The following is a 6,000-nucleotide window of genomic DNA, read 5'->3' on the forward strand; positions in this document are numbered from 1 at the left end:
CGGTGATACTGAAGCAGTTTTGGCACCTAAACTAGTGAACTCGGTCAGACCGAGTCATAGTTCGGTGGCACCGAGACTACTAGGGTTTCACAGAGTTCCAAAATCGGTCACACCGATAAGTAATTCTCGGTCAGACCGAGTCTCACTTGTGCAATGGCATAAGCCAAATCGGTGGGACCGAGTTTTTCAACTCGGTGGGTCCGAGATGGTTTCGGCGGAAACCTAACCCTAAAATTTTCGAATTAAACCTAATCTACGAGTTCATTGACTGGATAGAAGTTTAACAAACGTGGCAAGAATCATGATGATCACAATGTGCTAAGAATCGGATTGGGGAATAGCACAAAGATCGAGTCCATACCCTAGTTCGGCGGAGACTCGCTACGGCGGCAACGGCAGGGTTGAATTTCCGTTGACGGCGACGGAGACCAGTGACTGGAGGCGGCTGTCGGCGAGGAGACGATCCGGAGACCAAGTTGGCAGAGCAGGCTATCGCGCGGGCGAAGGGGTTCGGAGAAATTTCCAAATTTTTGCCTGTGACTATATATAGCCCGCCCTGTCGGTGTGACCGAGTGGAACAACTCGGTGGCACCGAGATGCAAAACTGTATACAGTTGTTGCAACTCGGTGTGACCGAATGGTTCAAATCGGTTGCATCGAGATCGAAAACCTAGATCAACTTAATGATCTCGGTAGGACCGAAAGTAGGGTATCGGTCAGACCGAGAATCATAAAGAGGTTTTGGAAGTTTAAGTCTATGACGAATCGGGGACTCCGAGCGCTCCTCACACAGAGTGGTTCGAATCTGACTTGATCAAATTTTGTGATGTAGCATGAATAGAGTTTGAGATGAGAAAAGCATAGATAGCTAGAGGAGGTTCTTAGGCATTCTTGTCCATCCACTTGGCAAAAGGAAATAAAACCAAACAATCAAAACAACAAGTGGATGTCCTCGAATGAGTAAAATATGCAACCAGCATGCTCACACAATAAGATGGCAAATGAAATATGTGACAAGGCATGCACAACCAATTCTAGCATCTATCAAGCAATTTGCGATGACAAGGTCATCTATATATGAGTATATTGACTTAGGAGTCAAGTGAGAACACTTGATCATAGGTCATACTCATCGTTTAAGCTCAAGTGGGGTTACCACTTTTACATAAAGCATTGTTGTGTTCACATCTTTAGAGTTGCTTTAGCTCAAGTCTTAGAGTAAAGCTCCCCCTAGATGTGATATCCCCCCTTAGAGGGATGAACTAACCTCGGGTTTTGTCGATGATGACTTCATGTAGATGTTGAAGATGTGGATGCTCAATGTTGATGTAGATCACTTGGAGCTATCCATTTGAGTGAATTGCACTTTCAATACCTACATGGGTTAGTCCCACAAGGAACAAACAAGTATATCCATAGACATAGAGTGATGCACACACAAGATGATGTCCATGAAAACTTTTAGGTTACCTTGTCCCTTGTCTTACCAACAAGAGGGTTTGTGACTCCTTGAACTAGTGCAAGATGTGGAAGTTGATTGCACTTGTTCTTGCCAAAATGATAAGAGTGAAGTATGTTGGCGGAGTCACCCTCAAGAACTCTCTAGTTCTTCTTCTTTTGGATCCACACCATCTTGATGGGAATCCTTGGAGTTGTAGTCATACTTGATGAAGTGGAACTTGAAGTAGTCTTGGGAATCCACTTGACTAAGGTCTTAGGAGCTTCTTCAAATGCATCAATTTCCTCTTGAAGCTTGTCCTTGCCTTTTTGCTTGTAGTCTTGTGGTGGAAGATCATCTTGAGCTTGTGTCCCCTTGAAAGAAGTATCATACTTCTCTTGTTGAGGAACAAACTTTGTCTTGGGGTATTGATCTTCTTCCCACTCAACTCCATTGGCATTGAATTTTCGTTCAAAACCAACACCTTGATTCTTCCGGTGCATTCCTTGCTTGCGCACAATTTCCTCGAATTGCTTACTCCCGGCAAGGCTTTTGTACACTCCTTTCTCTATAATTCCCTTCAATAAGCTATTTTCTTGCTCAAGTGTAACTTGGCTAAAAGAATCATTAGTGGAATCAAGAGAACTACTAGAAGCAACAATATTGGATTTAGCATGATCATTGTTACTGCTAGAGGAAGAATATTTCTTGTTCTTGTTACTAGACTTGACTTGAGGCATGTAAGTGGATAAGAGTAAACGCTTGGCAATGTAAGAAGAACTTTTCTTGCGTAGATCATCATTGATTGCTTTTAAGAACTCATGCTCTTGCTCAAGATTGAGCTTTTCAAAGCGTAATTTCTCATGAGCTCTTAAAAATTCTCGATGATCTTCGAAGATAGTTTCATGAGCTAACTTAAGAGTGTTTAGTTCTTTAGTTAGAGCCTCAATCTTCTCCTTATCATTGTCATTCGTTTTATCTTGATTAGCATGATTAATTGACGTTTCATCATAGTATTCATCACTAGAGTTGTCAACAAGCAAATCATCACCTAACAAGTCATCTTCATCACTATTGAAATCAACATACTCGGGGTGTGTTACCTTAGGACCTTTGGCCATGAAGCATCTTCCAATTCCTTCATTTGGTGAGTCAAATATGTCCTAGGAGTTGGTTGACACAAGTGCTAGACCGGCAACACCTTCATCTTGAGTATCTTCAGAGTCGGAGTGATAACTTATCTCGGAGTGGCTGTCGGAGTCGGAGCCGGATACCCATTCACCAACATGAGCTTGATGTCTTCGTTTTGTGTAGCTCCTTGATGATTTTTCCTTCCTTTCCGAATCCTTGCTTCTCCATGAGTATCTTCATTCATAACAATCATCTCTACTCCTTCTCTCTCTTGGTGGTGATTCTTTGCTTCTTCTTTTTGGAGAATCTTCTCTTCTCTTGTAGGGAGCCGTACACTCATTGGAATAGTGTCCGGGTCTTCCACAACTGTAGCAGTTTCGCTCTCGACTAGAAGATCTTTTGTCATTGTAGGACCTTGACTTGAAGCTTCTATATTTGCTTCTACTCTTGTAGAACTTGTTGAAGTTCTTCACCATTAAGCTCAATTCTTCATTGAAGTTTTGTTTCTCACTTGATTATGTAGGGGCTTCACATGAGGCTTTGTAGGCACCACTTGATTTGTTGTGAAGTTCCTCTTTATCCTTAAGTGACATCTCATGAGCAACAATTCTTCCAATCACCTCCGTTGGCTTGAGATCTTTGTAATTGGGCATCATTTGGATCAATGTGCACACGGTATCATATTTTCCATCCAAGGCTCTTAGAATCTTCTTGATGATGAATCTATCGGTCATCTCTTGACTTCCTAAGCCGGCAATCTCATTTGTGATGAGAGCAAGCCTAGAGTACATTTCACCGACACCTTCACCATCCTTCATTTTGAACTTGTCAAGTTGATTTTGAAGCACATCCAACTTGGATTCCTTGACGGAGTCGGTACCTTCGTGCATATCAATCAAAGTGTCCCAAATTTCCTTTGCATTCTCAAGTCGGCTGATTTTGTTGAATTCTTCAGGGCACAATCCGTTGAAGAGAATATCACAAGCTTGAGCATTGTATTGCAACATCTTCAACTCATCCGCGGTAGCTTCACAGTTTGGTTCTTTCCCATCAAAGAAGTCACCTTGCAAACCAACACACACAATAGCCCAAACGGCGGGGTTATGTCCAAGAATATGCATTTTCATTGTATGCTTCCAACTAGCAAAATTAGTACCATCAAAGTAAGGACCTCTACGGTGATAATTTCCCTCGCTAGACGCCATACTCTCCTAGGTTGTGAAACCAAGGCTATGACCACCAAAAGCTATGGAGATCAAAGCAAATAGAGACCAAAGCTCTGATACCACTTGTAGGATCAAAAGTATGTCTAGAGGGGGGTGATTAGACTACTTGACCAAATAAAAACTTAACCTTTTCCCAATTTTAGTTCTTGGCAGATTTTAGCTATTGTAGGACAAGTCAAGCAATCATCACACAATTCAAGCAAGCATGCAAAGAGTATATTGGCAGCGGAAAGTAAAGCATGCAACTTGCAAGAATGTAAAGGGAAGGGTTTGGAGAATTCAAACGCAATTGGAGACACGGATGTTTTTCCCGTGGTTCGGATAGGTGGTGCTATCCTACATCCACGTTGATGGAGACTTCAACCCACGAAGGGTAACGGTCGCGCGAGTCCACGGAGGGCTCCACCTACGAAGGGTCCACGAAGTAGCAAACTTGTCTATCCCACCATGGCCATCGCCCATGAAGGACTTGCCTCACTACCGGTAGATCTTCACGAAGTAGGCGATCTCCTTGCCCTTACAAACTCCTTGGTTCAACTCCACAATCTTATCGGAGGCTCCCAAGTGACACCTAGACAATCTAGGAGACACCACTCTCCAAGAAGTAACAAATGGTGTGTTGATGATGAACTCCTTGCTCTTGTGCTTCAAATGATAGTCTCCCCAACACTCAACTCTCTCTCATAGGATTTGGATTTTGTGGAAAGAAGATTTGAGTGGAAAGCAACTTGGGGAAGACTAGAGATCAAGATTCATATGGTAGGAATGGAATATCTTGGTCTCAACACATGAGTAGGTGGTTCTCTCTCAGAACATATGAGTTGGAATTGTGTATGTGTTCTGATGGCTCTCTCCACGAATGAAGAGGAGGTGGAGGGGTATATATAGCCTCCACACAAAATCCAACCGTTACACACAGTTTTCCAATCTCGGTGGGACCGAATCAACAAACTCGGTCGGACCGAAAAGGTAAACCTAGTGACCGTTAGAGATTTTCGGTGGGACTGACATGCAACTCGGTAGGACCGATATGGTTAGGGTTTGGGCATAACGTAATCTCAGTGAGACCGATTACACAAACTCGGTGAGACCGAGTTTGGTAATAAGCTAACCAGAGAGTTGGTCAGGCAAACTCGGTGGGACCGATTTGCTCTTTCGGTGAGACCGAAAAGTTACAAAAAGGAAACAGAGAGTTTACACTGCAATCTCGGTTGGACCGATTCGCTCTTTCGGTGAGACCGAAAAGTTACAAAAGGGAAACAGAGAGTTTGCAATCCCGTCTCGGTGAGACCGAGATCCCTATCGGTAGAACCGAATTGCTAGGGTTTGGCAGTGGCTTATGACAAGTGAAACTCGGTGGCGCCGGATAGAAAGAATCGGTAGGACCGAGTTTGGCTTAGGGTTTAGGTCATATGTGGATATGGGAAAGTAGTTGAGGGTTTTGGAGCATATCACTAAGCACATGAAGCAAGAGGCTCATTAAGCAACACCTCATCCCTCCTTGATAGTATTGGCTTTTCCTAAAGACTCAATGTGATCTTGGATCACTAAAATATAAAATGAAGAGTCTTGAGATTTTGAGCTTGAGCCAATCCTTTGTCCTTAGCATTTTGAGGGTTCCACTTTCACATTATTAAATGTTGTTTAGCATGGCAAGGGGTGAAGCAAAGTAAACTACCTATCTAGACAAGTTTAAATGCGGCCGGAACAACAAGCAACAAGTCCAAAAAAATCCTCATGAGCATATTATAGATTTGGTACTGTTCTGCCCTAAACACAATTTTAGAGTTATTAAACATGGAAAGTAAAGTCACCATGTTAAACTAGGCATTTTTCTGCCCCATTTACATATGAAGTTTGTTAAGTTTGGAGCTACAGTTATTTAGTTATGAATTAAATCATTTTAGCATACTATATGAGCAAGTTTAATCAAACATCATTTTAAGCATTTTAAACATGCAGGAAAGTTGGATATTATGAAACTAGATGAAATTCTAGTCATATCTCATATTTAAAGTTTTTATATGTGATGCATGGTTGGTGAGTTATGGTATGCATGAAGTTCAAGGGGGGTTTTGTAAAACTGGTAAACTCTGGAAAGGACAGGAGCTGCTCACATTGGGCCAAGCCCAGTCCGCGGAGGAGGCCGGGCCTTGCGATCCGGCACGGGAGGCCGAATGAGGCCGATGACTTGTCGCTGGCATT

The sequence above is a fragment of the Triticum urartu genome, chromosome 4 (genome assembly GCF_003073215.2).
Source record: "Triticum urartu cultivar G1812 chromosome 4, Tu2.1, whole genome shotgun sequence".
In the NCBI taxonomy this organism is placed as follows: domain Eukaryota; kingdom Viridiplantae; phylum Streptophyta; class Magnoliopsida; order Poales; family Poaceae; genus Triticum; species Triticum urartu.